General features: G+C 40.7%; 1 long non-coding RNA gene across 3 annotated transcripts in view; it reads right to left on the minus strand.

Moving 5' to 3' along the window:
- LOC121721505 overlaps positions 1 to 15,374 on the minus strand; it is a 119,544-nt gene extending 104,170 nt beyond the window's left edge. Inside the window, exons 1-2 of one of the 3 annotated variants that reach the window (XR_006034859.1) lie at positions 15,228 to 15,374; positions 11,925 to 11,989 (exon numbers count right to left, since the gene is read on the minus strand). This is a non-coding gene — a long non-coding RNA (uncharacterized LOC121721505). The remainder of the gene's footprint in view (positions 1 to 11,924; positions 11,990 to 15,227) is intronic. The other 2 variants (XR_006034857.1, XR_006034858.1) reach the window with 2 other exon arrangements.
- Positions 15,375 to 25,743: the final 10,369 nt, after the last annotated feature.

The raw sequence follows: 25,743 nt of genomic DNA on the forward strand, positions 1-25,743 counted from the left end.
ATTTAGCTTGACCAATAAAGACTCTAGAAGTCACAAGACTACTGGCAAACACAAGTATTAAAAGCACAGGATCTTTGTAAATTATCTACTGTACACTCAAAGAGAATGTAAGCTTTACTGACATAAAAGTCACAATCAGTATATTTTTTCATGTTTCGTTTCTGTATTTTTAAAAGAAATACAACAGCTCTAATTCTAATTTCACTTTTACTAACTTGTTCAAATTGATCTAATTAATTGCTTACACTACTACCATACAACATGCCCATTATAGCATGAAGTCATTAACTGAGGCTAAATATCAGTACTCCATTCTTTATTGTACAGCATACTTCATTGTCTGTACCTTACTGAATAGTTCACTGTTGTTTAGAGTTAAAGACATACCATCTAATGACCTACTCAGGCACAAGTCACACAAAAGATCACAACAGGATCAAAACATATACAAAAATCAATCATTGTCAGTGCCAGGCAAACTTTTGTTAAAACAAAAAATATATACATATGAAATTACTTAATTATTTATAATACCTGAAATCAAAAATGTATTTAGAACAGAATCAACACCACCTCAAGACTTTCATGACAAGAGAGTGGGAGCATTAATACCTGTCACTGAGAGAAACGTAATGAGGCAATTACATGCAACTAATTGATAGGTGAACGATGGTCATGAAAAGGAAAGATGTAGTATTTGATTGAAAGTTCTGTATCAATCAGTCATACCTGCCTACATTAGGCTGTGAAAAAGAGAGATTTTTCAGGTTGGCGACGATGTATGACCATTCATTGACATTTTGGGCCCTATCAAGCACCCGGCGCAAGGTAGCACAAAGCGTGACACAAGGCTTATTAGGATACAAGGATACAAGGATACAAGGAAGTTTATTGTCACATGCATATAGTTACTGGAAGTAAGAAATGCAGTGAAATTATGTCTGGTGTCAGCCTATTTGTGCATTTATGGGGGGGGGGGGGTAGAAGTGCAGTAGAAGAGGGGTTTAGTAGATTAAGTGGCAAGGGCTGCATAAAAAAGGTGGGGGAAGATTGGGATTGGGGGGGGGCACCAACAAGGAGCACCCAAGAGCAACAGGGGCAAGGAAAAACTCCCTTACCAAGGAAGAAACCTTGGGCAGATCCACGGCTCAAGGGGCTAACCCAACTGCCAGGGGTCTTGGTGTGTGTGTTGGGGGGGATGACAGGGGAGATGGGATAGTGTGCAGTGTATGTGGGGAGAGGGCAGTGTGCAATATGTGTGTGTTGGAGAAGCTTCCTCATGAGACAATGTGCTGTGTATGGGGGGGGGGGCAGTGTGCTGTAAGTATGTTGGGGATGTGTGTTGGAGAAGCTTCCTGATGAAATAATGTGCTGTGTAGGGGGGGGCAGTGTACTGCAAGTATGATGAAGGGACTATTGCAAGCAGAGTACTGTATGTATGATGTATGTGAGTGATGACAGTGAAGATGTGTGTTTGTGTGGGAGTGGAGCAGTGACTGTGTGTGTGTGTGTGTGGGTAGGTGGGGGCAGTGTGCTGTAAGTATGTAGAGGATGTGTGTTGGAGAAGATCCTGAAGACAATGTGCTGTGTATGTAGGGAGGGGGGGGGGGGGGCAGTGTGCAGCAAGTATGTAGAGGAGGCTTACTGTAGCAAGCAGTGTGCAGTATGTATGTGAGGTGATGACAGTGATGATGTAAGTGTGTGTGTTTTGTGTGTGTGTTGGGGATGGGGATGGGGGGGGGGGGGGTTGGCAGAAAGGCTAGGCAATCAAGGACATAGATGGATGGATAGATAGATGGAGGAGAAATAAAAAAATAATAAATAAAAAGTTCTATGGAGATGTGCAAAAGTTGTAGAAAGTCAGATGTGTGTGTGTGTGTGTGTGTGTGTGTTTTGACGTGTGATGAAATAAGAAAATAAATAAAAGGTCTGTAGCATAAGGAGAGTATACTATACTATACTATACTATGTGAGTGCAAATGTGTGAAGGCTAAACCGTCTTGTGTGCAAGCAGATTCCTTCAAATGCGCCACTGATTGTCAAAATACCAATGCACAGTTTGAAGTTGCGTTCCGTACTGGTAAAGGGAATGACAGATGTCATTCTCATTGGTTTGATGTTACGCCCAAAACACACCCATGACTGACACATAAGGCCCACCATCTTGCGCCGTGCGCCGGACGGACCCAATATGGACTGGACAAACCCCGAAATTTGTTTAAACTATTCGCCAGTGACCATGCACTTGACTGTCATGATGGGGCCCTATAGGGGTAAGATAAGCTTTTTTCAGGCTGCTAGTCTCAAACAGGTTTTAGCAAAGCAAGGTTTAGTGGAATACCTGTTCCATACGGTCTCGCATGCAAGCAGATTCCTTCAAATGCACCATTGACTATCAAAATACTGATGCGCTGTTTGAAGTTGCGCAGCTTGCTGTTAAGGGGAATGACAGGTGTCATTCTCATTGGATTAAAGCAGCCATCACCAAATGGCGGACCACGGTCCGAGTCCGGACCGTGACGTGATCCTATCCGGACCCAGACCATAATAGCCTAATTTAGATTTTCACGTAAGATTTCAAAGCTGCGCTAAATGTTTCGTTGGTTAGGATAACAGCATTTACTTCAGGAGCTTCAGGAACCATCATTTCGCTTGCTGCTACTCAGCCAGTGAAATCTGTGAATTCTGATAAAGTCGAGTCAGTGAGTAAAGTAGCCTACTATGGGGAAGAGACTGATAGCCTGAAACGAGCGAGGATAGGAGTCGGGACGAGAAACAATCAGATGGATATCTAAGTTAACGATAAGTAAGTTATTTTCAAATCATCGATTGCTCAAAGAGGAGAAAGCTAGACAGCGAGAACAGAGCATTATATAACGATACGGGGGCAATAGGCCTACCACGCAAAACTGTCACGTCTGTAACGCCAACTAAATATGGATGTAACAGTTTTGCGCGGAATTGCCCTGGACCTCTTCTATATATTCTGAGACAGGCGATTTTAAGCGCCAATTTGAAGCACCTCTACTAGACAAAGCATATATTTTGAGCAAGCATAGGGTAGGCTAGGCCCATATTCAACAGTGAACTGAGACCCCAGAATATTTTACGATTTAAGAAGGCAATATGATTGATCCACCACAATCTAGTTAAGCCTACATGCATTCACTGCCCAACAACGTGATATTCCTGGGTTTCCAGGATTTCGGGTCAACATATAAAAAACAAAAAAAATTAAATTAAACTTGCTAATTAATGGGTTCAAGGAACCAGCTGTGGAATATCCATCCTTGTCTCAGCTCAAATTTTATTTTAAGTTCACGTTAAGATCTTAAAAATTGCCAAGGCTACTCAGTTTTTCTCCCCAATTAGGCTACTCTTATCTTGCCTTATTTCTCCTCATTTCGAATGTTGCCTTTTAGGCTACTTATTTTATTTCACATTAAACATTAGGCCTAGGCCTACAATCTTCTATTTCTTGAATTTCCCCTTGGGGATCAATAAAGTATCTATCTATCTATCTATCTATCTATCTATCTATCTATCTATCTATCTATCTACAACTAGGCTCCATCCATCCATCCTATACATACATACATATACATAGCCTAAACACGCACGTAAAACATTATGATGCTCCGGACCTTTGCTTGAGGTAATTTTCCGTAACTGGACCTCGCTGAAGATTAATTGAATACCCCTGGTTTAAAGGATGTTATGCTCAAAACACACCCATGACAGATTAAAGGTGCTCTAAGCGATGCCACACATTTTTTAGGCTAAAACATTTTATGTCACTTACTGCAAACATCACTTCATCAACCGCTAGCTGTCTGTGTCCTGAATACACTGTAAAAAAACGCGATCTCTGTGGACAGCCCAGGCTCCAAAAACGGCAACAAAAACAACCTGGGCAAACCTAGCCCATAAAAACATAACAAACTGTTCCAGCAAATCACAGACGAGATGCGCGTTTAGGAGTTTCAATTGCACGAGAGCAGCATGGGAGGGAGGGGGAGGAAGTAGCGAGCTAGCTCTCTGTTTTGTTTGAAAGTCAACAGAAGTGACGTTACCCAGCATCGCTTAGAGCACCTTTAAGAAACATAAGAACAACCCTTTTGCGCCCAGCGCTCAGTGTTTGATTGATCACAAAATCATGCCATTGTGAATATGGACTGGCCTGCCTTTAATGTCTATAAACTTTGCGCCTCTGACCATCTGTTTCTGAATGTTATTTGAAGTTCACATGTCTACTTAAGCCTTGGTAGTTATAAAATTAGACCGCACCATGGAAAATGAGACGAGACAAGACATATACACACACACACACACACACACACAACACACATACGCATAAACAAAACTCCTTCAGAGAAAAAGTGTCACCCACTCTTAACCTCTAAGCCAAGCTGCCACAGGTCAAGCACAGCATCCAAACCTCTCCTCTTTCTGTTAAAGCCCTTTAACGAGGACCTGAGAGTGACGAGTCATGTGACCCTTGTGGCTCATACTCGAGCAGGAAGCTCTCAAGGCCAGGCTCAGATACACTCAAACAAGGTCAATTAACACCCAAGAATACTTCACAGGCTGCACACAGTAAAGTCCTGTTCCAGTCTCAAGTTTTTGTACAGCTTTTGCAGCATTTGTGGATAGCATTTAAATCTAATACGATTGGATGATAACTTAAAGGATTAAAGCGTTTTCTAGCTGTCAATAAATTACCTATTTCTTTTTTTTTTCAGATAATAAGCAAGTTAATGTGTACATATGAATGTGAACTTGAGCAAGGCACCTAACCCCTCATTGCTCTCCGAGCACCGCTGTTGTAGTAGCGCTGGGATGAGTGTGTGCTTCACCTCCTTGTGTGTTCACTGTGTGCTGAGTGCGTCTCACTAATTCACGGATTGGGATAAATGCAGAGACCAAATTTCCCTCACAGGATCAAAAGAGTATATATACTTATATTTATACTTATGATGCATTCTCTTTTCAAATACTAATTCAACACTCCTTCATTCAACCCTGTCTAGGAGTTGGTCAATGTCAAATGTGCCTCACAAAGTTAACCAAAACAAGAGAGAAAATTAAGAGGACACTGTGTACTTAATATTGCTGCTGACAAGCACCATTGCCAAACTTCGTATTTGACTTAATTTTGTTTAAACATCACAGCTGGAAAAGAGGAGATTAATACATGGTGGTTGTTTGCACAGCAAAGACACTCCCACACTAAATCTGTGTTTCTAAATATCATTGAAAAGGTGATTGTAAATTTACTATACTCATGATCCAGATGTGCTTATCCCAGCTGCATGAAGGCATAAATATGGTCTAAATTATGTATATGGTTTAAAAGATAATCCTTTAGTCTACTCTTAAATTCCAAAATTTTACACAATATTGTCCTTTAATGTAGCCAGGTCCAAGGAAATACAACAGTTTCTACTTGGCAACTTCTTGGCAGAATCAATTGTGTAAGACTGCTACAAAGATATGATTAGAGGAGAACATAGTTTTGTGGTTGCTCCACGTCTGTTGACAAAACAACTCTGTGCACCTCCACACACCATAAAAATGTATTACTACTACCTGATAAACCAGAGAGGACAAAGAGAGGGATTCTGATTGACTGTTGATCAGAAACCATCTTTTTGTTTCAAGCAGCAGTTTTATATTATATTAGGTTACTCCCTAAGATTTTTGTCATTATTAAATCAGGGAACCAAGAGTTGGCAGAAAACTAATAATGATACTGATAACTAGCTCAACCAATGCTTACATTGATGTTATTTTACCTTTGGACATAACATTAAGCTGGTGACCAATTGCTCTAAGATTAACGTCACTGCAGTAAAAAACAAGCATGTCCAATAAACATTCTCCGGTTTATCTTGGCTTCAAGAAGAAATGGGAATTACATTTCACGTGAAAATCCTACCATGAATACACACAAGCCATAAAGCTGTGAAACCATAAGCTAACGTTGTCATCGTTGTAGGAACTGAAGTGGAACAAAGATGCTGCACCTGCCAATAGGCCTACTGGAAATGCAGCCTAAATGAAGGATCAATATGCGGTTTTCCTTTACTGAATTTCAAAATATTTGTTATAAATGAAGTAAATGAAATAAAGTTATAAATGCCGATACCGATAGTTTTGAAAATGCCTAATATCGGCCTGCCGATAAATCGGTCGGGCTCTAGTGTGTGTGTCTGTGTGTGTGCATAAGTGTGTGTGTGTGTGTGTGTGTGTGCGTGCATAAGTGTGTCTGTGTGTGTGGATGTGTGTGCATGCGTGTGTGGATGTGTGTGCATGCATGCGTGTGTGTGTGTGTGTGCACGCAGCATGTGTGTGTGGGCGTGTGTGTTTATATGTGTGTGTGTGTGTGTTTGTGTGTGTGAGTGAGAGGGAGTGTGTGTGAGTCAGTCCTGCCTTGTAGCTCCTCTCCTCATCATTCTCTATCAGCAAGCAACCCTTCCCTCAACACCACTATCTACAGGCCGATGGGTGTAGTCACTAAATGTACACATATCATTTATTTTATGCCCCCCCCCCCCCGGATGGATGAAATTTCATGAAACTTGCCATAGCCCAATATGATGTCTGGTTAATCATACACATGAAATTTGGAACATTTCAACTGAAAATAGGGGCAATTAAAGCAGTATAATATTGCATTTTACCGAGAGGGTACAAATCACAAATCAGTGGTTATGGGCTAGGATCACGCGGGCCCTTGAGACCAACATACCATGTTGTCATCCTCTGTGCCACGGTTCAGGAAGTTATTTAGGAAAAATAAGCATTTTTCGGGTTTCGGGGGCCCAGTGCGAGGGGTTTCCATGAAAGTCTATTGGGGCGACATGTACCCCGGTGTCTCGGTGTCCCAGGAATCGTTGATCAAAAATTCAGGAAGTTGATGACGGGGGGAAAAAAAAAAATAACTTTGACAATCCCTATATGACCGCTATGCTAGCTAGCATTAACAGAAGTTAATAATTTTTTCAAAGGCATATGAAATATGAAACTAGAAAAAGAGAGTAATGGTAAGATAACAACAAATGTTGCCCTAAATATATAAAAATGACTGGATATGGGTATCACAATGAGGTAGGTCACAACATGCCATCCAAGTTCCAAGTATTTCAAGAATTACATTAAGCCCGTCATATCAAAACGGTCATCATATCTAATAAATATCACAATTAATACTAATATCACAATAGTATTTGTGAGTCTTTGTTTCCAACTCCACCCCAGGAATATTTTAGGTACCACAGCAAAGTTAGTCAAGTTTGCTACACTGAAGAGACCCTTGAAATACTGTCCACGACACATTAACAACAAGCGTCACAGTGTCAAGACCCCACTTGTCTGGGATGTAGGGCACAGATGGGGTGAATGGTGGCTGGTAGGTCCTGTAACAGAAAGCCCATGCCCAAGCCCGAGCTCAGTGGCCAGTGTTAGTGCTGGGCCCTCTCCAGCGCTCCCAGCAGGAGGCTGGCCGGGGATGGCACTGGGGCCCGGGGCTAGACTCTGTGTCAGCAGATAGCGCAGGAGGGTGGGCAGGGCCAGGGGGCTAATCAGGGGAGCTTCCCCCCGCCAAGACCCACACTCTCTTGGCATTTTGGCAGGGCAGAGCAGGCTCAATGAAATGATCCAATTTAAGCTGGTTTAGGGAGTGTCTGAGAATATTCAAATATTTATCTCACTTTTTTTGCGTTCTTTCCTACTCACGTCTATGGTGGTGGTGTTGGTGTGTGTGTGTGTCTGTGTGTGTTCTGGAGGCTGCTTCGCTTGCTGAGATCACGGAAAAGCTGTGGCCATGATGAGCGCCAGAGGCTCCATCTTGATGGCCAGTTGTCTCTGGGTGGTAAAAAAATATGATCAAAGGGTCCTGTTGTTTCCTCCATATTCCAGTTAAAATGGCTCCTCTGTCATTTTCATTTCCTTTCCCTCTCTTACTCAGCTTTTTATCTCTTTTTTCAAAGGTGTAGATCTTAGAACCAGGGTCAGACAGTTATATTTCCTGAAAACTAAGCTACTAAAGGTTTTAGGCTGCAGTACAAGTGCAGGAGGCGCAGACGCTATGCATGGGGTGAGAGCTTAATCTACTTCTGAAATAAGATCACAGTGAATGTAATAATGTCTTGTGTCTCGACTCCATATTCCCCTTTGTGCTGATGCATTTCTTTGGGGCTCTCTAACATGGGGGTGATTCAATCATTTCTATAAAGGACTAATGCCCATCCTTGTCAGATATAAACCTTGATGTTATTGATGTTGATGATGATGAGGAGGAGGCGAATCATTGTAATAAGTGAATTTCAAATTGTTATTGCTATTATTGTTGTTATTATTACCACTAATGAAGGAAGCGCTGCACTGAATGGTCTCAGCAGAAATTTCACCATGGAAATAAATGAAAAAAAGCCTTTTATTGAATTACACTAAAAGCAATTCCAAATAAATGGGCCTTGAATATGTCTCTGCGAGATGAACATCACAAACATGTAATCTCATTGTGCTGTGTGAGGTGCAAGGTCAACCAGGGCAGAGGCAAGCACACACACACACACACACACACACACACACACTGTACACACAAATGTATGTAGTTGTGAGGGCCATGACGAAATGTCTATGTTCTGAGGACCGTGCTTCTCTGTTTCAAGAGTAAACATCTGAAGCTGATTCATTCAGAAATAGTTTAATGACTGAAATTTAAAGGTTTTCAAATGAACCTTCTGTTGTGAAGCAATACAGTTGTGATTATTTTTTCCAAATGTAGACCAGGGACATGGTCTTCAAACTAAAATATATGTTAGGCCAAATCAGCCTATTTTGCATACCAACCTTTCTGAGCATGTTCACAATGACAAGACAGAATTTTCTGATTACAAATAGTCTGTTACTGATATATAATTACTGTACATGTTGTTTGAAAAGTGTGTGTACTGTACAGTTTGTATATATGCAGGTCCTTTCTGCCTGCCGTCAAACCTTACACTACTTTTCAGTGTCAGATAGTATGAACTGCTTTTTTTTATTGACTTATTAGAGGGCATGAAAATGCACTCTACTGTTATTCGATTTATTAGAGGGCATGAAAATGCACTCTAGTGTTGTCCGATTTATTAGAGGGCATGAAAATGCACTCTACTGTTATCCGATTTATTCTTATTATTTTTCTTCTACGTATTTGTGCGTTTAATTCAGCTTCAACCGTTTGACGTAGAAACTTTGTTCAAACTGCGTTGCGTAGGTCTTACTTAGGTGACTTCAGCTATGTATTTTTCAACTTTGTAACTTTTATACTTTTTGAACTATTAATTAAAAACTACTAAACATTTCCCTATAGACTTAACATTGGTGATTATGACATCACAGTAGGACACTTAGAATCCTATGCCAAGTGTTCCGGCCACCTCCAGCAACTGTCTGTCTCAGGCTTTAAAGTGGAAATGAAGCAGTGAGAACTGTGACCATTTTTTGGTTGCTTTTTTATTTTTGAAGATACATGGATTTTCATTAAACCCAAAATTCAAGTAGTTTCACTGGAAAATGACATGTCAATAACGACTTTCGCCACTAGGGCGCGGCCATGTTTTAAATATGCAGGCGCTACGTCATCAGAATGGTTAGCGTTTGTTCGTGGATGTTTTATCCATTAGCGGACGTTCATTTTATTTCAATATGCCAACGCAAATTATGTTGATGTTTGTTTTTGCGCTTGTACAAGAACAAGGGCCGCTGTAATGTAGCCTGTAGGCCTATCAGAGAAAGTAGGCCTACTTAATTAGATTTAACTTCAGTTGCAATAATGTGTTTGGATGTTCTCGCACAACTTGTGGATTACCGCGACCTGAAAATGCAGTTGCATCGTTGATGAATTGGTGAATAAACTCGGGGGAGCGAACTTCTCATGTGTGAGTAAAAGGTTTCTTTTTGTGATTGAGTAGTATCGATGATTGCCTTTGTTTCGCTCAAGTAGTAGTGGAAACTATTTGCAGAGACTTGCGAACAGGCGCGCGGGAACCTATTTTTGACCAGGGGTGCTGAATAACAAAATAATAGATGTCCGACGATACCACCCCTAAACCCCCGATGTGTAAATCGCATAGAATATGTAGGCCTATATCAACCGTAGGCCTACACACTTGATCGCGATCACATAGCTGAAACCACGCTATGGTTCTTGGTTCTCTATAACTGTTAATTTTTAGTAGCCTATATTCAAACCTATCCATAACCCTTTTTTGCTATTTGACTAATTAAACTATCCAACTATTTAACTTTTCAACTATTCCAACTGTCAGTTATCATCAACTATGCCTCTAGCCTACTATATTAAACCACCACCTACCTAGCAACCAATTTAGCAACCATTGAAATTAAGCATCTATGTCGGTTTCCAGGGCAACCAACATGATTATACTAGCAAACCACTGTAGTAACTCCTTTATTTCTGATAGTAGCTACCATGGACACCCTAGCAACAACCTAGCAATGACTTCAAGTACCCTAGCAACAGCCTAGCAACCACATTCACAGTTAAAACCTAGCAACCAACATTAACTTAGCAACCAGCATAGCAACCACCATACAGTAACTACTCTAGCAACAGTCAGTTGTCATCAACTTTGACTCCCGTCAACTGTTTCCTCTCCCCACAACTGTTTCAAAGTAAAACTCCTCACTACAATAATTCCATTTTAAATAATTTAACCATTTTAACTATCCAACTATTTAACTGTTCAGCCATTCCAACTGTCAGTCGTCATCAACTATGACTCCCGCCAACTGTTTCCTCTGCCCACAACTTCAACTTAAAAATAAGTCCTCAATACAATAATTCGCAATAAAATAATTTAACTATTTAAACTACTCAACTATTTAACTGTTCGGCCATTCCAACTGTCAGTTGTCATCAATTATGGCTCCCCGCCAGCTTTTTTCTCTATCTGACCTCCATCTTTTTACTTAGATTATATTTTAGACAATATTCAACAATATTTCATTCAGCAGCCATTTTTGCATTTTCATGCACTCGTAATTCCCTGGAATTACATTTTCTAGTTTTAAATATGTTGTTGTCTTTCTACTTACTGCATTATCATATCTTGCTTTTTTATTGATGTTTCTTGCTATTGCATTATTCTCTGTCCTGCTGTTTTTCTTGGTATTGTAATATTCTCTCTTCTGCTATAATAGTGTATATTTCCATTTTGCTGGATTAATAGATTATTTGATGTTATCTGATACTTGTAACTACCAGAAAATCTTATCACTAATTGAAGGTAATGGGCAAAAGGAGAATGGGAACAATGCCAGTTGAGGTATTCAGCTAATGATAGTTGACGATAGCTAAACATAGCCTGTGTAAGACTTTGATACATTATATATATATATATAAGACGTGTGGAGGCTTCACAGAGGATGTCATTTCAATGTTTTTCATTTATAAAGTTTTCTTTATAAAGAAAACAATTTCATTGGCTGTCTTTATAGAGTTGCAGATTATCAACTGCATATGTTTCATGATTTAAGATGTAACTAGAGAATTAACTAAGTTGGTCGAGTTAGTAACACTGGTTAGGGTAACAAAAAAAGTAACAAAAAAATAAGTTATTTTTAAAGGGTATTTTGAGTCAACAACAAAGACAGAAAATCATTCTAATTAATTACCTTCAGGGCATTTGTATGAGAAACAATAGCAATAATCTATTTTAGGTGAGTTTAGGTGTTGTTGTAGGGTTTCGGCCACAAAAATATCTTATTAAGATATCACTGTCACTGCAAACATTTAAGAAACTGACTGTGCTAATATGGCACCTGTCTTTTGTATTTTCCATTGTGTGAGCTCCCTGACCTTCAGGATCTATACTTTAGCAGTACTGTAGGGATTTCTCAAAACACTTTACCTTCTACTCCTGGTTCTGTCATTTTCACTGTTGTGTTCTGTTGTGAAGAACTTGATGATTTTTCTCTGCAACATAAATATGCAAAAGTTTACCATACATGGTTAACCCATTGAAGTGCAGTGTCACTGGACTTTAATGGCACTTCAGAATATGCATCGTTTTAGTGCAGCAAAGCAAATGCACAAATGCTTCAATAGTATAATTTCCAGGGAAGCTCAGTGTCTCTGGGAGTTAATGGGGCAGTGGGCTGGCCTGGATGCTGGGCTTCTGTATGATGATTGGAGGAGCTGTCAAAGTGGTTAGACTCTTTTTGATTGACAGCATTTACGTTGTGATCAGAGAGGAAGAGTTTCAAGTTCAGTCTATGTTTGCAGAGTGTTAGCCGGTGAGGTCGAGAGGCAAGCTTCAGCTCAAATTCGACAAATATAGAATTATTGATCTTGTGACTTGCTTTCGATTCGGTTGCGTACTTAAGCTAGGCTGTAGCTAGCTAACTCACTATATAGCTGTGTAAGGTGGCAGCTAGACAATGCAGATATTGTTTACCCGGATTTCTAAAGCCATTTGATGGTCTTCCTGACAAGGAAAGACCTGGAATAAAACAGCAGGGTCCAGACCAGGGTCCACTAGAAAACGGGGGTCAGGGGTACGGTTCGTTAGAACTCCGGTGCAGTTTGAATGCTATCTGTTCCAAAGCCAGGAAATAAACTGCTGTTTTTGCGACGTTGCCAAGCGATATTGGTCAAAAAGAAGCTAGTGTTTATGACATAAACAGACTCTGCACTCCTGTACTCTGATGCACCATACAATTTCTATTATTATTATAGCAATAAACTGTTACATATGTATTCTTGTATTTTGTATCATGTATTGTGCGGTATTATATTGTGTTGTGATGAGTTGTGTTGTAGTCCGGTAGCCAAAGGCGAGAATCTTCTTGGTGAACCTGGTTTTGTTGGTGAAAGTTTTTTTCTTTGCTGTTTCTTGTTGCCTAGGGGTTATTCAATAAGAATAGGGAGGGTGCTCGGTGATATCCCTTGAGCAATTCTCTATACTCAGCTCTGAAATTGACCTAAATAGTGATTTTTCCATAAAAACGTCAATTTCATTACTCTTTTCGAAGGACAGCATGAACTATAAGCCATTTGGTTATTTTTCCTGCAGTAGTATGCCACATTGTGACCAGCTTACAAGTGTTAGATCCAACTTTTCTCTTTTACCATCCCCTCGGGACATGTCTGAAGTTGGAAAAAAATAAAAGAGAAATCAACTGAGGGAGTCAAAATGGTCAACTTCTGCAAAGATAACATGGGGTGTAAACAAAAAAATTTTTTGTTTGTGGCAATTTTATGTCTTCCTGTAGACAACTTAAAAGCATTAGATCTGTCTTTTCTGTTTTATCATCCCCTTAGAACATGTCTGAAAGTGAAAAAAATAACTTGAATTGTCAGGTGTGTCACACACAAAGTCCAACCCCATGTCCCTGTCATGTGATATGGAAACAGGTTATGCTGGCTAACATGGGCCTGGTCAGGCACACCTGCAGGTGTACGTCTGCGTACCATCAGGTTACTCAAAAACGAGAGAAAATTTCCCTTGTGTGTGTGTGTGTATTCACACCGAATTGGCCTACCATACCTTCCCAACTATGCACAGTATACCATTAGCTGCATGCCATCAGGCTATTTACAATTTTCTATTAAGTAAAGTTCACAAATCAAATCAAAATTAACGTGCACACATTTTTTTAAGCAGGAGAGAGAATACGCAGGCACGCAATAGGCTACTTGTTGTTTTCTTTTACTCAGCTATCTATATATGGCTATCTATATATGGTTGAGCTAATTCACTAACTAAATACTTATCATGGATAGGCTATCACAAGTTTAAACAACGAAAATAGAAAGGATGGAGGCAGCAAAGCGAGAGGAGTTGTTCCAGATGGGCAAGTACAAGGTAGGCAATTGGTGTGCTTGTCAGAACGTTAGACTGCATTACAGCTGTTTAAAGCCAGACATTACGGTACGCTAGAACAAAACTAAAGGTAACTTTAACCTGTATATGGCTGTATAAAGTTATCCAAATGAATAGGTCATTGTAGACGTTGTTGTTGTAGCCTGTTATAGCTTGTGGATGTTATGCTATGTAGGCTACTTTTTTGCTGACCAAAGCACAGGCCTAAAACCGGCATCGGACAAACGTTGTCCACGCATGAAAGTTTTTTTGCCGGGGGCGATGGGTGTGCGATGTGCAGACCATAGCATTCATTCCTGCAGGCGCCCCTGGGCCTGGTGAAGCCTGGAAGGCCAATCCTCCACCAGGCGGATAATATGGATTACAGAAACGCAGACAATTACAAATGACCCAGATGGAAGCAAATTGTCTGCAGCCTATGCTCCGCATAAGTCAAGTAAGTCAGGTCAGGTGTGTCAAGTGCTACAGGAGGGAGAACATTAGGACATATATGACCCCATATGACCATGACCTTTGACCCTATGACCTTGAGTACCTAATAGCTGATGTTTATTCTCATTCTCTCAATGCTGACAATGTCAGGCAAAATACTCAAAATGGAGAGTATGCATAAAAAACACTTTTGCTTTGTTACAGTTGATTCCACTGGGCTACCTTTCTTTCATTCTGAGTCTGTCATTGGGTGAACAAGAGTACACACACGTTAGTTTGAAAAAAATCGTCTAAACCAGGGGTCTCCAACCTTTTTTTCTCCGAGAGCTACTTTGACTAAATGGACAACGCGCTGAGAGCCTTTTTTCCCTCCAAGAGCTACTTTGACAAAATGGACACGCCGAGAGCTTTTATGTTAGTAAGTAGGCCTATACCATGTATTTACATGCTTCTTGAATTTCCCCTAGGGATCAATAAAGTATCTATCTATCTATCGAGCTACTGTTGGAAACCCCTGGTCTTAACGTTTTCAGAAAACCATGTGCAAATGCTGAGGATAACACTTAACTAACCGTGAAGTGTAGGCTACTTCTGACGAAAGATTGCATGTCTGAAGTTAGCTGTTAGCTGCCTGTTTGAGGTTCCCCTTCTCAGGACAAAAAAACACAAACATATTTTTGTATATTGTTGAACTATGTGACCAATTATTTATGGTAGAACTTTCTGCCCAAAGGACATTTAGCCAGGCTAGGCTAACGTTAACCACATACAAATCTAGCTGGACTGAATCACCATGTCACACAAAGCTACTAGCTAGTTAGCCTGAAGTCACAACACAAACACACTATCTTGGTCTAAAATAACTTAGCAGCTATGTTAATTGCACTATTTGCTAACCATGTGAAGGACTGGTCCCATGCGCACAATCTGTTTTTTGTGAAGATCTGCAGGTCCTCCTGTTCCGTGGTGTAGAACTCCAGGGAGTGTCCTCCCTCCCGATTGGATTGCTGAGCTGGCCTCTCAGCAGCTTGGATGTGGCGGTGAATCTGAGCGTAGGCATACTCAGAGCGGTAGAAAAACAGCATACTCCACCAGGTTGCAACAAACATTAGCCTATATCCTGATAAAATATAATAGGCCTATCATATCATTTTCATATATTACATTTAAAATGTATGTAGCTTACATGTATGTTTCTTAATTTCTTTGTTTGTTTGTTTACGTACAAATCGTATACACACACACACACACATAGAAGGGGAGAGCACTAGGCTATCTGCACTATCAGAGTAACAGAGTAGTTGATAATAGGCCTAACGGTGAACGATGCCACTATTGCTCATGTAAACTCTTCAGTGCTTTTTTTTTAACACATGCTCAATCACTCTTACCCGCACACACATATAATCACATAACCCACCTTGCTCTGGGTTTAAAAAAATCTATACAATATATATGCAATTATTATCAGCTGCTGGTTTTCAAAGAACGTAGTTATCAAAGAAAAATGTAAAGAAGAACTCAACAAATCAACCTCTGTTCTATTGCCTCTCACACATGACAGAATGGCAATGTAGCCCGCCAGTGTAATGATTTTAAGGTCAAGGCACAAACTAGAGTTTATTATAGTATACAATGCATTTTGATTTCAACTGTTGTCTTGGTTATAATTGCTCTGTATTGCTCCCTTTCTCTCTCTCTGTATGTGAACCAAACAAATGCCTCCTTTCCATCCTCAATTTGGTATGTAATGACTTCATTACACTCATTTGGACATAATATGCTGTTTCGTATGTTCCATTTTTTTGTGTGGTAGCCTCGTTACAACATTTGTGTCCTTCATTTTAATTTCAAATGCATGTTCATTCACAAACAGCATGTATTGCATATGGGAATGGGATAACGTTTTGTAAAGTTTTAAAAGTAATAAATCATACCCTCAAAGACCTACATTTTTTTTTTTAATTTTCAGTTTTTCACTGGTCTCAAGAGTTTCATAAACATGTCTGAGTGGAAAGTTCATATTGTTGTGATGATGTTAGGCCTCTAAGCATAGATAGTCTATTGTTGGGCATGCCTGTGCTAAATGAAGGTTGTTTACTAAGTCTTTGACAAGTCTTGTCTTTCTGTATACCATAGTCTTGTCTTTCTTGTTAATTGCTTGAAAAGGCTGACATAAATTAAATGCTCTTGAATTAGAACACAATGAAGATGATAACAAACACACAATTCTAAAACAGATAGTTCCAGTCCTTGATTATGATTGGCTGAGTCGCGTTCGATGCCTTTGTAAAATCCAGCAAAAAACATACACCTTGACCGCGTTTCGTTTTATATCACTGGGGTATAAAAAGGGGTTTAAGGCACTCCGCTTGCGCGTCCTGCCTAACTGTTCTAAAATCAGTGTAACCTACAGCCTCTCAAGGCTTATTGCTTAAACACACAGTACCTACACCCATGCTGTTTATTAACATTATTAACATCCTAGCTATCCAACAAGGCGTGTGGTAACCAAGATGGTGCACTGTCAATTATAATAATGTTACTTTCTCTCTCCTATAAATAAAAGTGTTTACTCCAAGTGTGGAAAATGAAAAGTACACAAATGTTATGAGTGACACTGTGGATAATCTGTGTACATTTGTTTGTTTTCTTAGCAGGATTGAACATAAAAAAAACTATTGGCCTGACTTTCATGAAAGGAGGGAAGGTGTAGTATGGACCAAGGAAGAATCAATTGAAGTTCTGAAGCAGATCCCACTCACAGGGTGCCATTGTGACATGGCATTCACAGGGTGCATGCATGAATTTCAATTTACTTTTGCAAACATTACAAGTTAAAGTGTTCATAACACACCTCCACAATTTAGTTTTGATCTCCAAAATGTAATGGGCTTTTCCTTGGCCAATGCTACTAGCCTAGCAGACTCCAAACAGATTCTCAAATCTCAGTTCAGATGGAGAATGGGTCTAGTGATGTTTTAGTCAGTTTGCGGGCAGCCCTGGCCTACTGGGGCCTGGTTAGGGCTTCAGACTTGTAACCGGAGGATTGCCAGTTCGAACCCCAACCAGTAGGAACGGCTGAAGTGCCCTTGAGCAAGACACCTAACCCCTCACTGCCTCCAAAGCGCCGCTGTAGCAGGCAGCTCACTGCGCCGGGATTAGTGTGTGCTTCACCTCACTGTGTGTTCACCGTGTGCTGAGTGTGTTTCATTAAATTCATTGACTGGGATAAATGCAGAGGCCAAATTTCCCTCACGGGATCAAAAGAGTACTGTATATATACTATACCATACTAGTCACTATCGAGTTACAGGGGCCACAGCCAGCAGTGAAATAAAACTTAAATTGGTACATTAAACTCTCACTGAAGCTTTTTGGAAGTACAGCAAACACATCTTTCTTGTAAATTAAGGTTTTAAATGCAATGAAATGCAAATTCCAATTCCAGAAAATACATGTCCATGTCATTTAAAGGTGAATTCGTGTTTGTTTGTGTATATGTTTATATTTAAATTTATTAGCAGACACTGTTGTGCAAAAAAACATACATTCTATTTTAACTAAGAACACCAGAGAGGTAGCAGTGTTCCCAGAGAAATTCCGCGCAGGGTTTCGTTTTTGTTTGGGAGCCTGGGCTGCCTACAGAGGCCGGGTTTGTTACAGTGTAATCACAGAATGGGAAGCTAGCGGTCGTGAGGAGGTGATTGATGAATGTGACAAAAAATGTTATGGGCTTGAAATCGCGTAAAATTCCTGACTGCACCTTTAACACTGACGTCATCAGGCCAGCCATCGGTAGCGTTCAACACGCTGTTAACTGTACTCTTCTGTCTGTCATTATGTCAAGCCTGCCCCATGCTGGACAAGCAGTTGTGATTGGTTCCTGGGATATCAGCTTGAATGGGAAGGTCGCCAGACGTAGGCCTACCTGTAGAGCATTCTCCTCTAGCTCTAGTGCATTCTACCATGCAACTCCTTTCCAAGAAGTTCCATAAAAAAGTCAGGCCAGTTTTGCTTTACTAATTCTTCTAAAAACAAATAAACAAGTGTACAATGAAATGGACATGGACATTTTTATGTATATTTGAGTCTTGTAATAGTACTGTATGTTTGAATCACTGCCGGAACACTGCAATTTCCCTCCTTGGCTGAGGATATGTTACAGGTCCAGTGAGCTTGATGGAGATATATACTCTACTGAGTACCATGTACTTAATTATGAAATAACGCCATGACAGTCATATTTAATATAGCTGTAGACAGAGAGACATGCTGTAATTACCTTGGTCATTATCAGTTGTGATCAGAAATGCACACCCAGCACCGTGCAGTCATATACAGTACTCACAATTACCTTTAGAATTGTTACAGATATGTATATTTGTACTCTATGCAGCTAACGCAATATTTGGAGATTTGGAGACAGTATCATTTGGATGTGTAGCCATTACAATCCCAGCACCACATGACTATGCAAACAAGTACAAACGTTTGATATACTGTACAGACACAGTCCCTTTCTCTCTCTCTCTCTCTCTCTCTCTCTCTCACACACTCACACACACACACATATACAACACAACACGCACACACACACACACGCACACACACATATACAACACAACACACACACACACACACACACACACATCCATTTATTTTCCAGTCTGCTTCTGTCTTCATCTCCACACACACTCAAAAGATTCAAAAGTTCCGTACCCCCACTGTGAGTCCACTCAGGGGTGTCGTCGCTAGGCAGACAGTGACAGGTAAAAGCAAATTTAAAAAAATGCAAGGAGTCTTTCCTAGATCTTTCCTAATGATAAGGAGATTTTAACATCACAGTGGTGTCATCAATCTTTTCAGAAAGCACTGCACATTAATAGCCACACTATCATGTATTAGTAGAAATAAAGATTCAGCATACTGTAATAGGAGAGATAGAACATGATCAGCATTAAGCATGCAACATCAACCCATATGTGCAGAAATCTCTGAAGCGGCAGGTAGCTTTTGAAAGGCTCCAGGTAATTTCTTGAGGGGGGAATAAAACAAGTTAACAGGTGAAATAATCAGTGCACATTCTTATTTAAGGACGAAAGGCTCTAAAAGCCCCTGCATGCTATAGAGGCTCAGTGCCTGGAAGGGAGAGATTGGGGGATGGAGGGCGAGGTGGTGGTGGGGCTGTTAAGGAACGATCACATCTCTTTTTGAGATTCCTTTGACAAACACGGAGGAGCACCCAAATCGCTCCATCTCCATTAATTGTGCTCTTAGCATCCATTTGCTACCTGAGGATTTGCCTGCATTGCAACACCTGTGTGTTAGTGAAACAAGAGCTCTCGTCACCCCCTCCCTTCCAAGGTCGCAATTGCAAAAGATAACTACAAGTAGTGAGTCGTCACCAAATTGGAGTGTGTGGGTGTGGGTGTCTGTGTGTGTGTGTATGTGTGTGTGTGTGTGTGTGTATGTGCGATGGATGGAGGGGTGTGTGGAGACCGTTAACTATGAGGAATGATGCCGATTTATCATGATATTACGGCACTGACAGGGAAACACACCTGTACTTTTTGATGTAATTTATTGACTGGTTGTGGATGCTGAGCGAGAGAGGGAGAAATTAGCAGTGCTTTAATTACTGCTGCTGCTGGTTAAAATATTAATGGGGCACAGAGTGTTGCATGCTCATTTCTGTTGATTTTTAATTAGCAGTAATTCATTTCGCACAAAGCATGTTGATGCCTGTGCCTCAGACATTAGCGGAGAAGCTGAATAAAGATGTTTTTCAGACTGGGGTTCAGTGCATAATGAGTGACACGAGGAGGGATGGAGGGGTGGAAGGACTTGGGGGTGGGGGTGGGTGATTCAGATCACACTATGCACAGGTAAGAATAAAAGAAAAACAAACATCTGCCCCCTATACCCCTACAGAGGGACTCCTCTGAGGAAGACCTGCAGAACTTATAAAGGATGTATAAGAAGAGCAGCAGTGGTCAGTCATGCATAGATGTGGCTTGATGTGTTATTACTTCTCACTGGCCCTGGCATGAAGACACAAGCTGAGGAGAGGCTGCATGAACTATGTTGTGAAGTCTGACTCATTTAATTGAGAGTCTAAAATTGGATAAATTCCATCAGCAAGATTTCTCTTTTTTCTAAACAATGCAATTTGTTTCTAAGCAACAGATGTGCTCACGTACAGTAGGCCTATTAGACGGCAGCCTATTAAAAAACTGTTGGAGGCAAACAGGTATGGCTGCCATCTCGCTGTGCCGTAGCAGCACAGGGGGGCTCTGCGGGTGCTATTTCCCAACGAGCCATTTTTTTGTTTGGGTGGTGCCCCGATTGTCTGCCAGATTTGGACAACACATCCTATGTTGCTCTGGCGCCCAACCCCTTCCACCACACACACACACACACACACCCCTCCCCCAGTGCACACTCCACAGTGGAGTCCGTGTGGCATCTGGGAGGCTGTGATTGAGAAGTGTAAATAAATAATAATCCCTGGAAAGGGGACCGGCACATCAGCATCTGTCGGTTCCCCTGCTAATAGTTTTATTGTGGCACCATCAATTTAACACTCTTTGTTTCAGCGGATCCCATATTCAGAGAGAGATATTTCCTGCTTTAATTGAGCCGAGCAGCTTTTGTTTGAAGATCTTTTTCCTACTTGTCTTTACTGTTTTGCACACAAACAACAGAAATGCAGAACACAAATGAGAACAGCTTGACCACAAGAGAACAAAACCAATGCTTACATGTTTTGAAAGATTAAGACTAAGGCCTGGGATAACAATGCATACACTTATGCATCATGGCTGCCATGTGTATCCTGCTTCCGTTCAGTGCGTTGGCCGTGCACATCCTCTAAACTTAGCGCATGTGTAGACGTGACTCGATATTCACATGAGCGTTAGGGGCTAGTATATGCGCAGTACGTGACCATAAATGAGCATGCAAAACTGGCTTTATTTACAACATTAGCATGCAAGATTGAAGGTAATTCGGTAAAAATTCTGTGGTCTGACCACAAATAAAGACCTCCTGTGACATGCATAGGGCCTGTGTAGTACTGAAGCATGACTTTGTTCACAACACAGCCGGTTGCAGTTGTGTATGTGAACATAAGCGAAAGCTTGGTCAAAAAGCAAGTATATACCAGGCTGTAGCAGGTCATTTCAATTATGTGGCACTTTAACTAGTATAATCTAAATAAACAACTCTCTCTAACATATGTAATCAGAAGCAAAAATATCTACAAATTTAAATGTATGGTTATTTAGGTCAAAAGACTGGTGGGCTGCAATATTTTGGGGGAGGTGGAAGTTCGTCTCGGTGTGTGTGTGTGGCAGAAGTGATAAAAGGATTCAAGGCCAATTACACAGCTGACTATATTCCTGCCTTTGACAGTAATGTCTTCCTTTTCTCAGAATCTATAGCAGAGAGATTGGTTCAAGTGCATTGTTCTTCGTGAACATAAGCGGTTGAAACATCTGGCTTAACACTAAAAATGCTACCTTTGTAAATTACTTGTCTAATCTGTGATGGGGTGACAGTTATGCTTCCCTCTTGAAAGCACACTCACACGCACACACGCACACACACACACACACACACAAATGCATACACTAGCATATGACACACACACATACACTATGTGATAATATACACAAACACACACAAACATCCAATGCAACGAAACAAAGTACAGTATAATACCTGAGTCATAAGCTACCCAAAGTCGAAGACTGGATAAATGTAACCAAATATGTGCTGTACCAACAGCACTGTGAGCAGCACTGTGTACGTATGCTTCCCTCACTTCTGAAGAGGCCTGGAGTTGGGTGGCAGAATGAGTCTGTGTGTTTTTTCGTGGACATCGGAAGATGGCTGATGGGGGAGCATAAATAAAGCATGCCGGAACATCTGGTCTTTGTTGTGCGTTCAGCTTTTTAATGTCTTCAAAGAGCAACTCTGACGCATCGCTGACTACCACTCCTTGCTCCCACTTCATTTTAGCATGGAATAATAAACCATCTATGGGGAATTGATGCAGCAGTAACCCCCCACCCCCACCACACACACTCTCGTCGTCTCTTCTCCACCCCCCCCCCCCCCCCACCCCCCCTCATTTGGGACGCCACTTCCATGTTCCTCCATTTACGGGAGGGGAGGAGGGGGGACTTCGTTTTTTACTTAGTTCGTTTTAAATTTTTATACCTCAGGGAACGCCAGTGTGTCACTGTAGCTGTGGCTATGCGACTGTCTGTGAGCACAATTAAAATTCACACAGCCATGTCCTCTTTGGCAGTCTGCTGCTTGCCAAGCCTCTGTAGATGGCGCTAAGATGGAGAAGTTGTACATTTCTGATTAAATGCAGAATATATTTAGTATCTGTCTTTGAGTATGTGTGTTCCTCTGTAAGTATGTGTGTGTGCGTGTGTGTGTGGTTGTGTATGTGTGGTTGTGCTCAAGACAAAGTGTGTTAAAAGTGGGAGAGACTTTCTGAGACACAATTAAGAGCAAGGAACCCATAAATTAAACACATATAGGTTTTAAAATCTGAATGATTTTCACTAATCTGCTTGACCAAATGGGGGCCTGCTCTACAGTTGTACACTCATTACAGCAAGAGTGGCTAGTGCGCTCGCCAGCGCGACGACTCACAGACAACTGATGTAAAAATTACAGAGCACAGGAACGTGAAGAAAGTGTGCCTTTTTTATTTCACACATGATAAGGGGAAAAACGCTAGCCTACCATTGTGCCATTTTGAAAGAATATTGAAAGGCGAAAAGAAAGAAGTATGTAATACTTATTATTTTTGGAATTCGCTCGTGATCGTGGAAAGTAATTGAAAGAGCTTGGCTGCTCGGGTTCCTGAGAGAATGATCATTTTGCCGAGGTTCAATGGTAGGAAACTCTGCAGCACAAAGGGGCATTTTGAGGGCACACTGAAATCTCGCTGAGCACTCAATGATGTGAACAGGTCAGGGGGGCTGTTCATTATTGGGCTCCATCCGGCGTCTGATGAGGGCCGATAGTTTTGGCGTGGGGTCAGATTTTTATTTGGATCTCATTTTGGGAAGTGTGAATTGCAAGGAAGTGGCGTTGCTGAGAGTGGCGCTGTCGATATAAGATGTTTTAAAAAATGTTCATTCAGACTCAGAATGAATCATGGCTCTGTCTTGTTGATGGAAATGAGATGTTATACTGCTTCATTTAACATCATAGTGACGGAGGAGAATGATGCGCAAGTTAGTCGCATTTAATGGCTTTTATCGTTGCATTGACTTACTCCTTAAGAACAGTGTAGCATTACAGCAAGAATCCCTTGGGAAGCCATATTACAACTAGGAAACCAAATAATACAGAAAAACAGGAACCCTTTCCCTTTACAGACAAGGCAAATAAATCTCTCCACAGAAAGTTATCTTGGCTAACAGGAAGCGTCCTTCCTGAGCAGGGAAATGCATTAAAATAAAACAAGCTCAAAGTACAGTAACAGGGTAGTGGGATATTTTTACAAAGAATTTATGACAGTTATTTGGCATAAAGAGCTGCATGGTTGGTTTTCATAAACTGACACTGATCACTGCGAGGCAGCATGTCAAATTGTATACACACACTCTTTTGCATTTCTCTGCATGCTGAATTCAACACAATGTGCAAGATACATTTGATTCAACAGATTTTCCTGGTTTGCGACCCTTTCACTTGGGAACCTCTACAAAGCAGTGGCCTTGTCCTTTGTTGCAATTTGTTAGATATACACTAGGCGCTGTACCCTGGAGATAAGGGAGGTTAGTTGAGCTGAATACTGTCGGTTTCTGAAAAACTACGCTTTTAAAAAAAAAAAAAAAACTTCCATGCAATGAATTATGTAATTATGTTCCATATTTCACCAGTTTTCAATAGTGAACTATGAAGTGTGTGAACATTTGAGAAATCTGACCTTGTAATGATATTCTAGAATAGTATAGAATATTCTAGAATAGAATAGAAACGCATACAACCAACACTAACTCCACAATATCATTAGCTTTGCAATTTTCTGATCACCTGCAAACATAAAACACCACCTGTTTATTGTACACTAGATAGGCCTGCATGGTTTACATTTCTTGTGATTTAAAGTGTCTGAAGAAACACCACCGAGAGACCTGTGTGTTAAAAGTTGAGAGTGCGCCTTCACTGGTCTCCCTTGAAATCACCCATTAATTACATGTAAACATTTCTCTTCTATTTCTAATTGGTTTGTATTTGTCAGGATACAGTTACAGAGAAGGCTTAATTAATTAAACATGAAAGTAACACCTTACTGAGTGTTTGAGAATGCAGATGTAACAGATTATTTTTTCCCTCCCAAATCCAGCGCCTCCATCAGATTTGCTCAACTCTTTATCACGTTAATTAGCACCACAATCCAGTCCCCTTTGCAAATGAAAGGGTAGGTGAGGAGGTGTGCGATTTAATGACTTAAAATGCACAGAGCTAACGAGTTATTCATTCCTGCACAGCTGTTACATCCATTTAAATACTGCAACCTTTTTTCTCCTTCTCCCCCCTTCTCTGTGTCTGTCTGTCTGTTAGTTGGCTGTGGCTAGCCTGGTGGAACTTTTACTCTTAAGACCCATCACTTGTTCGGGTTCTGAAATGCTGAACATTTTGTTTTGTTAGTTAATGATGATGTTTTAATGAGTTGGAAAAACATATGGTTGTGTGTAGATTACTGTTCAACTTACAAGGGTTCAACTTGCAGGTTGTGGGGAAAACAGTGTCTCTGAAGGCAAATGCTGTATTTCACTGTTAGAAACTTTCAACATATGTTACTGCATGCTATGACGTTTTTCTGTCAGTTTCACAACTTACTGGTTAACCATGCACTGTGCTGACTTTTGTCTCCCTGAGGTTGAGCAAAAGTATCCAGTTAAATAATGTAAAGATAAGGACAAACAAAACCGGAGAATGGAGGTGTTTATCTAATTTAATTAACTGAAAATAAATACAAATATGTTTTATTTGCTCTTATAATGATGGACAGTCACACATAAGTTGCCTTTTAGTGAAGTAGGTACTTGAAAGCCACTATGGCCAGACAGGGAGTCCAACAGATCTCTTCACACCTATTTCCACAGATGTGTTTTATGCAACAACACAGTTTACATAATATAGTCTAGAGGTGCTGTTTCAATTCATTTGCCAAGTGCCATACAACAGATGCCCTTCAAGCTCGATATTGAGCCAATGGATATGAATAGATAAGAGACTGATGTCTGTGTGTGTATGTAAAAGTCCTCTTCTTCCTCTGTGTGTGTGTGTGTGTGTGTGTGTGTGTGTGTGTGTGTGTGTGTGTGTGTGTGTATATGTTTATGTCCCTTTCTTTCTGTGTGTCTGTGTGTCTGTG

Source organism: Alosa sapidissima, chromosome 10, assembly GCF_018492685.1.
Source record: "Alosa sapidissima isolate fAloSap1 chromosome 10, fAloSap1.pri, whole genome shotgun sequence".
Taxonomy (NCBI): domain Eukaryota; kingdom Metazoa; phylum Chordata; class Actinopteri; order Clupeiformes; family Clupeidae; genus Alosa; species Alosa sapidissima.